General features: G+C 38.9%; 1 protein-coding gene across 1 annotated transcript in view; it reads left to right on the forward strand.

Moving 5' to 3' along the window:
- Positions 1 to 1,126: 1,126 nt before the first annotated feature.
- Positions 1,127 to 17,735, forward strand: part of scn5lab (sodium channel, voltage gated, type V-like, alpha b) — a 180,205-nt gene continuing 163,596 nt past the window's right edge. Inside the window, 1 exon segment of the mRNA XM_051940377.1 lies at positions 1,127 to 1,564. The gene's annotated coding sequence lies outside the window, so the exon portion shown is untranslated.

Below are 17,735 nucleotides of genomic sequence, written 5' to 3' on the forward strand. Positions count from 1 at the left end.
GTTTCTCTTTTTACTTAAAGCTGATGAATGAAATCCAGCTACTGAGGGTTATTTCCTCTTTATTTTGCATTAAAACATCATTAACTCCTTACAGCTAAATGTCATTTATTAAACATTAAAATATCAAAATAATAAACATGATTACATGCACAATCAAGGCAGAAACTGTATTTTATTTTCTGAACAAAATGTATATTTTCCAATTTTTTACGTCACTTTTAGCGTCATACTTTAAATTGTAAAATAAACTATTTTTAGATGATTTAACTTTTTAACGTTTTTACATGTGAGCATCCTTTAATAAACAATAAAAATAAACATGATTGCATTTAAAATTAAATCAGAAACTGTATTTTAATGAAGGCTTTTTTTGACAAAATCTTTATTTTCCACTTTTTTACATCACTTTAAGCTTCATAATTAGAATTGTTTAATAAACTCTATAATAGATCATTTAAGTATTTTTTTAAATGTGAATATTATTTATTAAACATAAATTAGAACAAAATCAACATGATTGATGATTAAAAAATATAAAATCAAGGATTCTCCAACCCTTTTTTAAAAACAAAATGTTTGTTTTCTATTATTTTCCAGTGTTTTTTTTTTTTTTTTTGCTTCCAGCTGCTGGAATATTTCAATTTTCTGCTCAGATTTTTACAGTTTAAAAAAAAAGAAAGTGAAAGCTTCCACATATTTAACATTTTTGGGAAATTTTTTAACATTTTTTGATGAAAAAAAATGTTCATAAATGTTTCTTTAAGAACATTTTGAAGAAAATCGACAAAAATCCAGAGAATTTTAATTTTAAAATTTAAAAAATTTTATTTCTTACCAATTTTTTTTTAAATAAAAGTTTTAAGGCAAACTTTTGAGGAATTTTTTTGGAATTTCCTCCCTGAAGATTTTGCACCTTTTTTATAAATGTGTGGATTTTTTGCTGCGTTTTTGGGTCTTTTTCAGACAGGGGACTGTATTTTTCGGGGGTCTGAATGAGGCCAACAGGAGGGTTAAAGCTGATCGATGCTTCTCGGAGACGAACGAGATTTGGGGCGTAACCTCGCGATGCTTCCTCCCCTCCACATCTCCCCCTCCTCCCCCTCCCTCCCTCCCTCTCTCTCTCCCTCTCTCTCTCTCTGTCCAGGGGGCGATCAAGCGGCGGGGATGACGGGAGTCCGGCCGGTCATCCGGAGCAGCGCACAGAGCCACCGGCGCACCGACAGTCCGCCGCGGCCGTGACCGAACAAGTCGACACTTTTCCCGGCCACAGATCCGCGGAGAGACGCAACAAGCTGGAGGCTCCTGGATCCTGAGCGGGACGAGGAGAAAGTCAGAGCCGCTCCGGAGCTGCTTTTTGGGGATTACCGGGGACCGGCGGAGCCGCTCCCGGAGGATTAAAGTTGGGAGGATGCCGGCGGAGCAGTGAGCGGCCCCGGTGACCCGCTCCACGCCGCGTGGATTCTAACCGTGAGGACGGAACCGGAGGAGACGCGGTCCTGTCGACTCGGTGCGCCTCCGGAGCGGAGATGGTTTGACGCAGATTTTCCCCGCAGGAGTTTCACATGTGAGTACTTTAAAACCCTCTGCTGTCCCCGAGCGAATCCTGGAGGGGGGATCTGTGGGAAAACACCAGATTTTAGCCACTTTCCTCCGTGGAAATCCAACTTTAAGTGAACCGGCTTCTGCGTAAAAACGAACCAAAATGTCTCCAAATGCGCAAAAAGCCGCTCGTTCCTGTGCGCTTCTCTCCCGGTTCTCCGGCTTCCTGCGGCTGTTTTCAGACTCTTTCCCTCCAGAGATTTGCTCTTTTTCCTCCGTTTCTATGCAACCCGGCTCCCCGGCAGCCGAGCCGAGCCGAGCCGAGCCGCGCCACTTTCCGTTAATTAGTGTGTTTATGTCAGAGGTTCATTCCATCCTCTCTCTGTCTTTTTATTTTCTGGATCTTTTCCTGCTTTCTGTTTGTTCCTGCTGTCCTCTGGTCTCTTTCTGAACTTCTTCCAGTAACTCCGGGTTCTCTGGGTTCTTCTAGTTTCGTTCTAAAGCTGATATTTCCTCCGTTCGTGTCTGAATCCAGCAGACCTCTTTGGTTCTTGGTGATTCTGGGATGTCAGTGAGGATCTGCTGAGTGTCTGTGATGCTGCTGCCCGGGCTCTGGAGGCTTTATTCCTGGATTAATGCTAATTGTTGTGGCTTTATTCACAGGTTCAGCTCGTTTTCTGTGTTTCTAGACTGAAGTTTTACAGCAGACGGGTTTAGTTTGTGTTAAAGAACCAGAAAATGAGTGAGGAGGACGATTAGTCAGCAGACGAAACAGAAAGAATTCATATTTTAGACTCCTTTTTTTCCTCTATTTTCCTGTTAAAAGCCCCTCATGGACTCAGAATCTCCATTTTTTTCTGTCTCTCTGACGACTCCACTGAGTGTTTCAGCTCCAGTTTGATCCAGAATCAGGAACCAAATGCCTGATTTTTGTTGTTTTTTTGCATAATTTACATGCAAGTCGGTAAAAAAATCAGCAATGTCACCTTAAGGTCTAAAAACCCCACACAATCTGACTATTTTTCAGTGTATGGAGCAAAAACCAGCAGCAAATCCTCATTTTAGACGTTTAAACCTGCAAATATTTGCCTTTTTTCTCTATTTTCTTTCAGTCGACTCTCAAATCATCACCTTTCCGATGAATCGACTGATAATTTACGTGGAAATCTGTAAAAATGTGCAACCAAAATAAGAAAAAACTGATCTCATGCATCAGAAACGTCCCCTTAAAGTCTACAACCCCAGAATGAGGATTTTCTCTGATTATGAAGCAAAAAAAGCAGCAAATCCTCCTTTTAGATGCAGAAATCTGCAAATATTTGCCTTTTTTTTAATCACTGTTTTCCCTTAAAACAGCTCCCAGATCCTCGTGTTTCTGTGATCTGATGGATCAACTGATAATTTATATAATGTGTAAAAATGTGCAGCCAGAAGACAAATGAGAAGTCGTGCATCACCTTAAAGTCTGTAACCCCAAAACATGAACATTTCTCTGCTTATAGAGCAAACAAAGCAGCAAATTCTCCTTTCAGAAGGAGAAATGTGCAAATATTAGCTTTTATTTCCTCTATTTTCCTGTTAAAAGCCCCTCATGGACTCAGAATCTCCATTTTTTCTGTCTCTCTGACGACTCCACTGAGTGTTTCAGCTCCAGTTTGATCCAGAATCAGGAACCAAACGTCTGTATTTTTTTTATTTTTTGCATAATTTACATGCAAGTCGGTAAAAAAATCAGCAATGTCACCTTAAGGCCTAAAACAACCCCCAAAATATGAACATTTTTCAACTTATAGAGCAAAAAAAGCATCAAATTCACATTTTAGACGTTTAAATCTGCAAATATTTGCCTTTTAATCTCCGTTTTCCCTCCCAGAATCCTCCTGTTTCTGTGTATCCGATGAATCGACGATAATTTCTGTGCAGATCTGTAAAAATGTGCAGCCAGAAGAAGAAAAATCAAAAGCTGTACATCAGCAGTGGTCATTTCTCAGCTTATAGAGCAAAGAAAAGACGTTTAAATCTGCAAATATTTGTCTTTTTTCTCTCAAATCAGCACCTTTCTGATGAATCGACTCATAATTTATGTAATTTCTGTGCAAATCTGTGAAAATGTGCATCCAGAAGAAGGAAAATCAAAAGTTGATCACCTTTAAAAAAAATCCAAATCTGAACATTTCTGTTTATAGAACAAAGAAAAGCAGCACATTCTCCTTTTACACGCTGAAATCTGCACATTTTTCACTATTTTTCTGTTTAAAAGGCTCCAAATCAACTTTTTTTTCTAGTTTACATGAAAATCTATGAAAAATAAATCTCCGTGTTTTTTTTATTTGAAGCTTAAAGTGAGAATTAATCAGAAAAAGCTCAAAACTTTGCTTTTTGTCTTTTTTAAACCCTCAATTATAACAGTTATGTAACAGTTCTCTGCGTATGAAGCAAGAAAAGCAGCAGATTCTCTTTTAAATCTCTAAATGTTTGACTTTTTTGTCTGACTGCTTTTTAAAAGGACCTCCTTTTCCTCCGTTCTCCAGAATCCTTCGCTTCGTTCTGCTCCAGAAAAAGCTCAAAAAGGAATTTAGAATCACAGAAACAGCAGAGAGACGAAGGAATGATCTGGATGGAAATAAAACAAACAAAAAAACTGAAACAGACACTTGAAGAAGCAAAGAATCGTCCTAAAAGACAGAAAAATGTTCGTGTAAAAAGTACAAAAAGAACCGAAAGTTTGTCTTAAAAAAACAAAGAAATTCTTCAAAATGACTGAAATTGTGTCTTCAGTTACGAGAAAACGCGTCTGAAATGTTTTTGTTTTATTTTCAACAGTTTTATAAAATTCGTTATGGACAAATTTTTTATTCATTTTGGACAAATTTTAAAAAATAATTTTCTAAAATTTTTCAATTAATTTTCAACTGATTCTTAATTCCCATTTTGCATTTTTTAAAAATTCATTTTCAACATTTTTTAAAAATAATTATGGACATGTTTTTGTTTCATTTTGGACACATTTTTTGTTCATTTGCGACAATTTTTAAAATTAATTTTGTATAATTTTTTGATTAATTTCGGGCAAATCTTTTATTAATTTTGAGCAAAATTTAAATTGATTTTGGACACATTTTTTATTCATGTTGGAAAAAGTTTGTGTAATTTTGGACCAGTTTTACACTTTTCCAGTAGAGACTTTTTTATTATTATATTTTTGACTTTAATGTCATTTTGGATCATTTTTTGAATGAATTTTAAGAGTTTGCATCATTTTGGAAACGTTTCCATGAGAGAATTTTACTTTTTTAAAAATATTTTAACGGGTTAAAAGCATCCAGTTAGAAGTTTTGAATCATTCTGGACAAATTTGGATCATTTTAGAGACATTTCTAATCATCCTGGAAGCTTTTTGTGTCATTTTGGACCATTTTTGGTTGTTCATATGATTCTAGTTTTTTCCAGACGAAGCTGTTCCAGTGTAAGATTTCATTTTTTAAAATTCATTATTTATAAGCTTCAGACACATTTCTTGTCAGCTTAAACAAATTTGTGTCATTTTGATCATTTTTGCTTCATTTTGGACGAGTTTTATGCAGAACTGTTTCCAGTAGAATTATTTTGGGCTGTTTTCGACAAATTCTTTGTAATTTGGGGCAAAATTTTGCATAATTTTGGACTAATTAGTTTAATTTTTGGCAACATTTATCGCATTTTGCACTTATTTGGGGTTATTTAACAGATTTTCTGTCATTTTGGAGTTTTCTGAGTCTTCTAGGACACATTTTGATTCATTCTGAACACGTTTGGAGTAAATTTGGAAACCTTTTAAGTTATTTTGCACACAGACAAAACCGTTTCCAGCAGAGGAATCTTATTTTTTTGATATTTTAACAGGTTAAAAATTTAATTTGGAAGTTTTTTGGTCATTTCAGACTCTTTTTCATTTATTTTGGGTCATTTTTGATTCAGCCTGGACACATTTTGTTTCGTTTTATGTCAGTTTTGACTCATTTTCGACCGGTTTGGATGTTTTTTTTTAGTGATTTTTGCATTTTTCGCCTCATTCTGCTGCTTCTGCGGGCGTCCAGGTGAACTCAGGTGTTTTCAGCTGCAGCCGACTGAACGGAGCTTGTTTTTAGCGGACAGCTGCCGTTTTGACACGTCGATCCGCCGCAGCGACGCAACAGGTGCAGCTGCCCGGCATGCGTGGCATTGCTGCGAGTGTTTGTGTGTCAGTGTGCAGGTGATGTTGTTGTCGCTGTTTGTTCAGCTCTGACCTTTCAGAGACACGAGCTGCTGCGTGACCGACGACAAAACCGGCTTTTTATGTGCAGCTCTGAGCAGCGAGAGGCTCCGAACGGAAGCTTTTCATCTGAAAACCAGCGCAGCTCCAAACAGGCTTCCAGCTGCTTCATTTCTCATTCAGTCTTATAAAGAATTAAAGCTGCCAACACTTTTAGAAAAGTCTTTTCATTCAAGGAAACTGGGTTTATGTTTTGTTTCTGTACACAAGAACTTAAAATGTGTCCAAATTAACTCCAAACTTGTTCAAAATAAGTCAAATGTGTCCTAAACAACTCAGAAATGGTCTGAAATGACATAAAATCTGTCAAAATAAACCAAAATGTCCAAAATAACTTTCTGCTGGAAAGAAAATGTGTCCAAAATGACACATATTGTAAAATGAAAATGCTCCAAACGTGTACAAAACAAGATAAAATGTTTCTTGGACAACTCTAAATGACACAAAATCTGTCAAAATAACTCTAAAACTGTCCAAAATGACAAAAATCTCCATGTTAAAGCTGAAGCCACATGTCAGAGCTACATGCTAAAGCTAAAGCCTCATTTTAAAGCTACATGCTAAAGCTAAAGCCTCATTTTAAAGCTACATGCTAAAGCTACATGCTAGCACTATTCATTAAATGTATATGCTAAAGCTACATGCTAAAGCTGCATATTAAAGCTCCTTAATGAAGTGGGGACTCAGTGGTGCAGCTACATGCTAAAGGTACATGCTAACGCTTTAAAACAGTTTTGCTAGTTTTTACTTGTAATTGAACAAAATAGAAAACGCTTAAAAATACATGTAAAAATGGCAATATTTCAATAAGAAAAACAACCAAAAACACAGAAAAATTGCATGAATTTTGTCTGGTGTCTGAGTCGGTAAAATGAGGAGTGAAGAATTTTTATTTTTTTACAGAATCTTCTTCCTGCGAACAGTTTAATTTCTAAAACACAGCCTTTCAGACGCGGTGTCGGGGTGCAGAGGGTTAAATCTGTGCCGCCGTTCTTGGCAGGACTCGGTTCTTTAAAAACCAGCTGTGATATTCTCTAATAGCGGCTGCAGCGGTGAGTCACGTCCAGCGAAATACCAAAGAGCAGCATGTGTCAGCGCTAACACACTCCGACAGCCTCGTCTCGCTAAGTGACTGTCGAAGGAACAAAGAGGCCGAACTGTCGCCGCCACAAAGACGAGAAAAAAACCCACAAAAACTGGAAAAAATCCACAGTTTTTCCCGCAGCAGAGACAGGAGAGCCACGTGACGGATGTTTTCAGCGTCACTTGAACGCCTCTTGGTGCGTTCGGGCTGCAGGTTTCATTTTTCAGGAGCTTCCACCTCGAGCCTCGGGCGCTTTTTCTGCTTCTTTCTGCTTCTTCCTGAGAAAAACTCTGCAGCTGTTTGGCCAAAATAAGCTCCTCGCTTCGTTTTGTTGTTTCAGATGTCCCAGCGAGCAGCGAACGCACCACAGAGAGCGTCTGAAGGACATTTAACGCTTCCTAAAAGGTTCCTTAAAGGTTAAAAACTCACACTGAGAACCACAAAATGACAACATGATGAAAAAACACACAAAGTCACAACCGGAGCCAGAAACTGTTAAAAACAACGGTCCTCGAACTGCTCATCTTAAGCTCAAAATAATATTTCATCAAAATCACCACATTTTTCACTTTTCTGTAGCATCAGTAAGTTTGTTGTTTTTTGTCTCTTTGTGCTGTGCTTTGTGCATTTTTTCCCACATTTTTTAAAATCTTTTGGCATTTTTGTGTCTGTTTTGTGTCAATTTTTTACAAAAGGATCAAATTTAGACACAAAATGACAAAAAAAGATGCAAAATTAGCAAAACAAGACAAAACTACATACTAGAGACAAAAAAACTTATTTGGACACAAAACGACCAAATTTAGTCACAAAATTATAACATAAATGACAAAATTTAGACACGAAAAGACACACAATTAGCAAAACGAGACAAAACTACATAAACGAGACACAAAATAAACAAATGTAGACACAAAATGACACAATTTGGTCACAAAATGATAACATTTGGACAGAAAATGGCAAAATTTAAACACAAAAAGGCTAAATTTTCCACAACATTACAAAATGTGAACACAAAGACTAAATTTAGACACAAAGTTACAAAATTTAGACATAAAAAGACAAAATTTAAACACAGAAGGACAAAATTTTGACAGAAAAAGACTAAATTTAGACAGAAAATGACACAATCTGGACACAATGACAAAAGTTGGACACAAAATGACAAAATTCAGACGTAACATGACAATTTAGACACAAAAAGATCAAATCTGGTTTGGTTTTGGAGCACGATGAGTTCAAACACCGTGGGACAGTTAAACATCTGATAATTCTGTCTGTTTTGCCATTTCTGGCTGATAAATGTTGTTTAATCCTGAAGAGGAAATCTTCCTGTCAGAGGTGAAGTTTTTCTGTTCACTTTCAGCTCCGTTAGTCCAGCCCTGACAATGCTTCTCTTTCTGGGCGTCGATAAAGTTTTTCTGACTTTGACACACGGCTCCCGGTAACCGTGGCAACAACAGAACCACGGCAACCAGCGGAGACTCATCAGGACGTTTGTTCTAAATTACCGCCGAGACTTTGGGCTTTCAGACGACGGTGAAAGTTTCTCGTCAAACGTCGAGTCGAGGAACAAAAAGCTCCCGGAGGAGGAGAAGTTTCACATTTCTGCTTTCAGTTTAAACCGCCACAAACAAACGAACTTTATTCATTAAATCACACAAACGTCTCCGTGGAGTTTCTATGTGAGGAGGTCGGGGCGGATGGAGGGCGAGGAGAACTCCACGAGAAGTTTAAGAAAAAAAAGAGTCTGAATAAAGAAGATGCAGGTTAGACTTATAAATATATAACCTATTTTATTATTTCTGTTGTGTCCGTTGTGTTGTTCCTGTGATCTCTTTCTCTTGTTCTGGGTCTCATTTCTGACATTTTGTGTCAATTTTTGTAATTTTTTGTGTAGTTTGTGTTGTTTTTGCGTCCTATTTCTCTTTTTTATGTCATTTTGTGTCATTTTGTTTCCATTTTTGTCATGTTCTGTGTAGTTTTTGTGTTCTGTTTATTCGATATTTCAATGTAGAATTGCTGAAATATTTTCTGTAATTCAATAAAGGGGGAAAAATATTTCACTTTTTCCATTCCTTAATGTACTAAATTTTCCTTTGACACAAAATTATCAAAACAAGATAAAACTGACTTAAACTAGAGACGAAATTAACAAATTACGACATAAGATGACAAAATTTGAACACAGAAAGACAACATTTATCCAAAATATGAGAAAAGTTTGACACAAAATGACACCAGATGTTGAAAATTAGACGCAGACGAGACACAAAGTGATCAAAACCCAAAAAGAGAGACAAACATAAAAGCCCTGAAAGTGTGAATGTTGAGTGTTTGTGTTTTCGGAGGCGGTAAACTGGTCCTGGCAGGTTTGTTGTGCTGCTGATTGGGGACGCCCCGGGGCTGATGGGAAATGTGGTCCCGCTGTGTTTAAACATGAGCCGCCGTCAGGTTTACAGGCAGCAGAAACATTAAATGTGACTCAGATGTGCTGATGATTAAAAAGGAAGCCGCTCGCTGCCGTAAATCAGCGGCGCTCAGCTGCAGGCCGACATTTTAAAACACTTTGCAGGAAGTGATTTAGGGCGGCCATGTCCAATCCTCCGCCTATTTTCATGTCCTCCGCTCTGCCTCCTCCACATGTTCACCCTCACATCGTTTCTTTATTAGTTATTATTAATTATTCTGTTCAGGACGTAGAATCAGAGAAGGAGGAGAAAACAACCACAGGAGGTGTTTACACCACGATCCTACATCAGCCTTCTATATTTGGACTTTCAAAACACTCCAGTTTTCAATTTTTACTCACTGTGCTTCATTTTTCAATTTACAGTCCCGCAGCTCTGTGGAAACAAGACATAAATCGACATAAACAAGACACAAGTCAGCATAAACGAGTCAATAAACAACCAAAAGTAGACGCAAAATGACAGCATGAGACACAAAAAGACAAAAATGAGACACAAAGACAAAAATGAGACACAAAAAGTCAGAAATGAGACACAAAAAGGACAAAAATGAGACACAAAGACAGAAATGAGACACAAAAAGACAGAAATGAGACACAAAAAGACAAAAATGAGACACAAAAAGACAAGAGACACAAAACAACAAAAATGAGACACAAAAAGACAAAAATGAGACACAAAAAGACAGAAATGAGACACAAAATGACAAAAATGAGACACAAAATGTCAGAAATGAGACACAAAAAGACAAAAATGAGACACAAAGACAGAAATGAGACACAAAACGACAAAAATGAGACACAAAAAGACAGAAATGAGACACAAAAAGACAGAAATGAGACACAAAACAACAAAAATGAGACACAAAAAGACAAAAATGAGACACAAAACAACAAAAAGGAGACATAAATTAAGCAAAATGAGACACAAATGAACAAAAACAACACAAAACGACGCAAATGAGACAAAGATTGAACAAAGTGAGACAGAAAATGACCAAAACAAACAAAATGACCAAAACAAGGCAAAACTGACATAAACAAGACACATAACTACCAAAAGGAGACAAAAAGTACATAAATTAATCAAAACACAACCACAGTGAGATACAAAATAACAAAAATGAGACATTAAAAGAACACAAGAAGACACAAAATGACATCAGTCAAAAAGCAACCAAAATGAGACACAAAAAGACAGAAATGGAACCAAATGGTGTTTGTTGGAACTGAGTGCTTTATTTCCATGATGTGTTGTTTAGTAAACGTTCTTCGACTTCTACTGATGTCATCATTAATGCCTTTGTCTTCATCACTGGTGTCTTCCTCGTCTTCATCGCTGGTGTCTTCCTCGTCTTCATCGCTGATGTCTTCCTCGTCTTCATCACTGGTGTCTTCCTCGTCTTCATCACTGACGTCTTCCTCGTCTTCATCACTGGTGTCTTCCTCGTCTTCATCACTGACGTCTTCCTCGTCTTCATCACTGGCGTCTTCCTCGTCTTCATCACTGGCGTCTTCCTCGTCTTCATCACTGGCGTCTTCCTCGTCTTCATAGCTGATGTCTTCCTCGTCTTCATCGCCGATGTCTTCCTCGTCTTCATCGCCGATGTCTTCCTCGTCTTCATCGCCGATGTCTTCCTCGTCTTCATCGCCGATGTCTTCCTCGTCTTCATCGCCGATGTCTTCCTCATCTTCATCGCCGATGTCTTCCTCGTCTTCATCACTGATGTCTTCCTGGTCTTCCTGGTCTTGTGTCCTCAGAGTGTCCGTAGAGAGTCCGGGTTTGACCTTCATCTCTGCTGACCTTTGTGTGAAACGTTAATATCAGACCCAGTAGGAAACAATAAAAGCTGTTGCCGACGGTAACGGTGGAGGGAGAGTGGCCGTAAAACCATCCGGAGCCTCCAGGAAATGCTGTCGATCCGTTCTTTGGCATTTCCGAGCCGCCGTTCCGTCTCCTGGCGTCGCTCGGCTCCATTCTTCCACGTTGGCGGTGGCCATGTTGGCGGCATTCTTCCAGGTGATGTAGCGCCACGGGTCGAACAGCTGACGACTCCGGGGCTGGAGCGTTTCCCAGCATGCACCGGGGGGACGGCAGGGAAACACCCAGACCGGGTTTGTGTCTGTAGTGGGATGAGTTGTTCCCTCCGTCTGTCTGAGAGCTGGAGCTTCAAACAGCCGTCAGATGGATCCACATGAAGGCAGCGGGACACTGTCCAGGTTTATTCCTCTAAAAATCCAGTCCCACCGTCTCATTAAAGGCAGGCTGCCGAATAAAAACTGTCATTTAATGATTTAGACTTATTAATGGCTGAGTCGATGGAATAATGTTGATTATCTAAATATAATATGTGGTTTAAACTCAAACGTCTCCATCAGTTCTGATAATGTCATTTTTCTTCACTTTAAGTACAGGATTTTAAGTTTCCTCCTCTACCGAATGAACTCTGGAGCAAAACTTAGTTTAATTAAGTACATAATGTATAAAAAATCATAAATAATATGAGTCAGAAATGTCCCGTTTATGTACATAATCTATTTAAAAAACTTGTGTTTATGCTACAAATCATTAGGAAGTTCATGATTCATCACTAGACCAGCCACTAGCATCCCAAGGTTAGTGGCTAGCACCTCTATGCTAGTCATTACCATCCTTGGGTTAGCTCCTAGCAATTCTAACTTGTCATTAGCATTCCCAGAGTAGCTGCTATCAACTCTGGGTTAGCCACTAGCATCTTTAGGCTAGTCATTAGCATCCCTAGGTTAGCTGCTATCATCTCTAGGTTAGCCACTAGCATCTCTAGGCTAGTCATTAGCATCCCTATGTTAGCTGCTATCATCTCTGGGTTAGCACTAGTATCTTTAGGCTAGTCATTAGCATCCCTATGTTAGCTGCTATCATCTCTGGGTTAGCACTAGTATCTTTACGCTAGTCATTAGCATCCCTAGGTTAGCTGCTATCATCTCTGGGTTAGCACTAGTATCTTTAGGCTAGTCATTAGCATCCCTAGGTTAGCTGCTATCATCTCTAGGTTAGCCACTAGCATCTCTAGGCTAGTCATTAGCATCCCTATGTTAGCTGCTATCATCTCTGGGTTAGCACTAGTATCTTTAGGCTAGTCATTAGCATCCCTATGTTAGCTGCTATCATCTCTGGGTTAGCACTAGTATCTTTACGCTAGTCATTAGCATCCGTAGGTTAGCTGCTATCATCTCTGGGTTAGCCACTAGCATCTTTAGGCTAGTCATTACGTGGAGACAAATTAAAATACAAACTTTTGCTTGTGCTACAAAGCATTCACGGGACAGTTCATCCCTTGGTTTGTTGCTGGCATCCCTAGACTTACAACTAGCATCCCAAAGTTAGCCACTAGCATCTCTGGGCTCGTAATTAGCATTCCTAGGTTAGTTACTAGCATCTCTACATTAGTCATTAGAATCCTTATATTAGTTGTTAGCCTTTGAGGCATGTTACTGGCATCCCTAACCCTTTATTAGTCACTAGCATCTCTAGCTAGATATTTCTAGGTCAGTTGCTTTCATCCCTTGATTAATTTTTGCTAGTTTTTGTAAGGTAGACGTTGGCATCTCTTGGTTAGTTGGTAGCATTCCTAGCTTAATTGCTAGCAATTCCTGAGTTACAGACTAGCATTTGTACACTTGTTATTAGCATACCTAGGTTGGTCACTAGCATCTCTACACTAGTCATTAGAATCCGTATATTTTTTGTTAGCATTTGAGGCATGTTACTTGCATCCCTTGGTTAGTTGCTGGCATTTCTCAGGTAGTCATTGGCTTCACTTGAATAGTTGCTTGCATCCATAGGTTAGTTGCTAGCATCCCTGGGTTATTTGCTAGCACCTCTAAGCTAGCCACTAGCATCAATGTCTTGCTTACTTTACAATGGAGTGACTTCACTTTTTTAATTTTGCTAACTAAAAAACTTGACACCTAAAAAAAATCAGTTTAAAAACATGTGGAAGTACCAGCTGGAGCAACTCTATGAGGAATCAATTTGAAACCTTATATTTATACTAAAAATCTTTAAACAATTAACTGTGAAAAGTAAAATAAAGTTTGGAGGGTGGAGTTTGTCGCTGTATCGATCTGACCTGAAGACAGCAACAGTTCACTGCTCCATTCATTCTGCTGCTGCTGTTTTTAACAGTGAGATTAAAAATAAAGAGCTGCAACAAAACACAGAACGAAGACAGACTGTGAGGCCGGTCAGGAGGAGATAACACGAGGAGACGGCAGGAGTGTGTCGGTGACGTAACGGATTTTACCCGCAGTAACAGCACAACTCATTTAGAAGTAACTGCAATAAAAACAACTACACACTGAGGAAAGTCAGGACAAACACAATGAACAGTACTGGCCTCCTTCTGGATGGAAGCACTGAAGTGAACTGACGCAGGACAACAAATAAACACAAAACCAACACAAAAAACACAAATCTAGATGCAGACACAAAAAATCCACAAATTGATGCAAATAACCAAATAGGGAAACACAAGTACCACAAAGAGACACAAAGAATGGAAAAGAAATACAAAATAACTACAACAGAAAGCAAAGTGAAACAAAACAACCAGACAAAGATGCAAAAAACTAATACAAAACCACAGAAATTAACCAAGAAGAGACACACAAAAGAGACACAATATCTACCAAGTCAGTGAGATGCGACTTGACCACAAATGACAATAATGACCTCAATTACATGCAGAAATTGACCTAAAAGAGTCACAAAAAGGATGGAAAACTACCACAATAAAATGCAAATTAACCACAAAATGATGTTAAATGACTAAAATAGAAGCAAACCACAAACAAGGGATGTAAAAATACCCCCATGACGTGCAAACTGACCACTAAACGAAAACAAAGGCTCAGCAAATCTCATTAACTGACCAATAAAATATACTAAGAAAGTCATAAAAGGATGGAAAACTACCAAACAGAGATGGGAAAACTATAAAAACAAATGAAACACAACATACACCAAATATCCAAAATGGATGCAAACAACCAACAGGAAATGCATAACGACCCCATAGAGATGTAAATTGTCCACAAAAGATACCAACAACCAAGAGGGGGCGCCAAGTATCGCGACAAAATGCGACTCGGCACAAAATGACAAAAAAGCTCAACCCAAACAAATGGAGAATATCAGAAACTGACCAATTAAAGACTCTAAGACATTCAGAAAGGGATGGAAAACTACCAAAGGGGGCAATGAAATACAAATTAAACACAAAACTATGTCAAATGCACAGAATGGCTAAAAACAACCAACAGGAGATGCAAAACTAACCAAAAGAGAGACAATTACTCATAAAAGACACCAACAACCAAGAGGCAACGCAACACTACGCCAACAAAATTTAAAATGACCACAAAATGACAAAAAAAACTACCCAAATGAAAGTAAAATGTCAGAAATTGACCAATTAAAGACTCTAAGACAGTCAAAAAGGGATGGAAAACCACCAAAGGGTAGCCTAGCCGCGCTAGACAACCCCCAGCAACGAATCTAATTCTCTGCCAGGGAGGATCTAGTTACCCTCCATAAGGCTCGAGGCTGGATTCTCCTAAAACTGGCCGGACCAATCACCATGAAGTGTAGAGTCAGAAGGCGGGCGTAACTAAGTGACGACAGAGGCGCGACGATTCTGACAGAAACAACCGGCGCACAATAAACAGTTCTCTTTGGACTCGGCTTTGGCCACAGCCCTTAAAGATTTGAAGCTAAAATTCAACTTGAAAGATAAACAAAGGACGGGACTGAAGTGTTTCATTGAGAAGAAAGACGTATTTGGACTTATGCCGACGGGATATGGCAAATCCTTAATATACCAGTTGGCTCCGCTGGTTGGGAAGCTAATGGGACTTAGCCACAATCCGCCGGTGCTCTAGGAACGCCGTCAGCCTATTCGTTGAGCTGATTGGTTGTATACCTACCCAATAGCTGCAGAGGGATTTGATAGACAACCTTTTAGCCCGCCTCCCTCCCTGTCGAGTGTTCCTAGACCCTTGTGTCTTCAGAACATGGGTCTAGCGCAGCTAGGCTAACCAAAGGGAACAATGAAATACAAATTAAACACAAAATGGCGCCAAATGCACAAAACAGATGCAAACAACCAACAAGAAACACGAAACTGCAACTTGAACTTGATCACAAAATGACGACAAAACAACTCAAATAAATGGAAAATCCGAATAAAAGACACGACACTTAAAAAGGGATGGAAAACTGTCAAAAGGAGATAAAAAAAACTACTTTTAAATGCAAATTAAACACAAAATGATGCCAAAATAGATGCAAACAACCAACAACAGACTCAGAACTACCCCTTGAACTTAAACCATTAACCACTAAACGACGACCAAATGACCAAAAAAAAGCAAAATCCCAAAAAGACACACAGCAGTCAAAAAGGGATGGAAAACTACCAAAGGGAGATGAAAAACCGCAACAAAGAAATCCACATTAAACACGTGGCAAATCTGAACTCGTACTTTAGCGTATTTTCTGTTTATTTTTATTTTTCGTCTGATATTTCTTAAATGTTTGCACAGTCCTCTTCGCTAATGTAACGGCGTAGGTTTGGTCTCAACATTGGTAGGGACGAACAGCATAACCTGCATGTCCACTTTTTGCTGGGGACGGGACATTAATAAGACCAAACAGATTGGGTGAACGGGGGTCAGGGCTACATTTCTCATGAATATGAACCTAATTAATTGATAAGCTAAATGATCAATGCACAATAAATCTGTATTGACTTATACTAACTTTCATGTGTATTGGTTCAGGTGATAGTAATTAAATACATTTTAATTAATAAATAAATGCACTAATAGGTATTTGGTTTCAAAAGTGTAAAGTCACAACATGCTCTAGCCTTCTTTCCTTCTAAACCAGAAGAAAAGCAGCAGCATGTGTTTTCTTTGACTGTCAACACTTTCCTGTGAAACACAGACTGGGACCTCTCTCTCTCTAAGCAGCTTCTTGCTCACGTTTTTCTGGTTCTATATTTTCCAGCAGAGTTCACTACATTTCTCACAGTTTAATTAACGTTAACAGTAGAAAACACATACAGGAGGATAATTCTCTCTAAGCAGCTTCCTACTCGAGTTTTGCAGGTTAGCAAGTTCACACAGTTTAATGTTATGCTAACTCTGATGCAGGTCGGACTTTCAGTAGAACATTAAGTCATCAGCCAATCAGACGCACGTTTGATTGGACCGGCACATTCAGCAAGTGAAAAGGGGTAAATGTAAGTCTGAACCTGGTCTGAACATAATGAAAATAATTCACTTAATAATGGTAGGGTCAATTCTATTCTTACAACATGTGGGAAGACAATCACAATGACCTATATAACTGAACTCATTATATAATGCAAATAAGGTTGCTTAAAAGTTGGTGGGGACAATTTGACCCTCTTGAAAAGTTGGTAGTGTTATGTCCCTACCGTCCCTATGCAAACCTACGCCCTTGGTAATGATACAAATTTAAAAAAGATTTTTACAATACTGAGATGTCAGACCATCTCTAATTTTTACAGTGCATGTTGGACGTACATGGAAGCTTGTCTAACACAGAGAGCAGTCAGTCACCTGCTGAAAACGACCGATAAAGGGCTGAAAAGTGGAAAACGGCGAGTAAACGGTGACGCCGGGCTGTTTTCTTTTTAATGCACTCAGCTGGTCGGACACAAGGCCGAGCGGCGGCAGCCTGCAGGACGCTGATGGATGATCTGAGCGACTGTTTACTGTCTGAGTCCACCAGTAAACAGATGAAGCCGCACAGCATCCTCAAGGACAACCGCACAAACAGACACACAAACAGACGCACAAACAGACTCACACCGTGGCCTCGCCCATCACATGCTGATGAACTCGCCGTCCGTCATCGATCGGTTCGTCATCTCCGATCAGCCGCCGGCTTTTCTGGAGGCGCCGCGGTTCGAAAATCAAACCGACGGTCGGAGACGTTGAGTTCCTGCTTCAGTTTGAGGTAAATTTAAAAAAAACAAAAAACAGGCGGAAGAATCAAATCTGGTTCAGTTCCAAACCTGACACAACACTCGACGTGTTTTTGATCCAAATGTCTGTAAAGTTCATTCTTTCTGTTCGTCGCTTCACTTTTTGGCTGTTTTGTTTCTCTCTGTTGGTAGTTTGTGTCTCTTTTTGTGAGGCTTTTCTGGGATTCTGCTTTAATCTGTGGTGGTTTTTGATGTTTTTTTTTAGTCAGTCACTTTTGTTGGGGTAGTTTTACATCGTTTGTTGGTAGTTTGCATCTATTTTGTGTGTTTGACGTCGTGTTGTGTTTAATT

The sequence above is a fragment of the Acanthochromis polyacanthus genome, chromosome 20 (assembly GCF_021347895.1).
Source record: "Acanthochromis polyacanthus isolate Apoly-LR-REF ecotype Palm Island chromosome 20, KAUST_Apoly_ChrSc, whole genome shotgun sequence".
Taxonomy (NCBI): domain Eukaryota; kingdom Metazoa; phylum Chordata; class Actinopteri; family Pomacentridae; genus Acanthochromis; species Acanthochromis polyacanthus.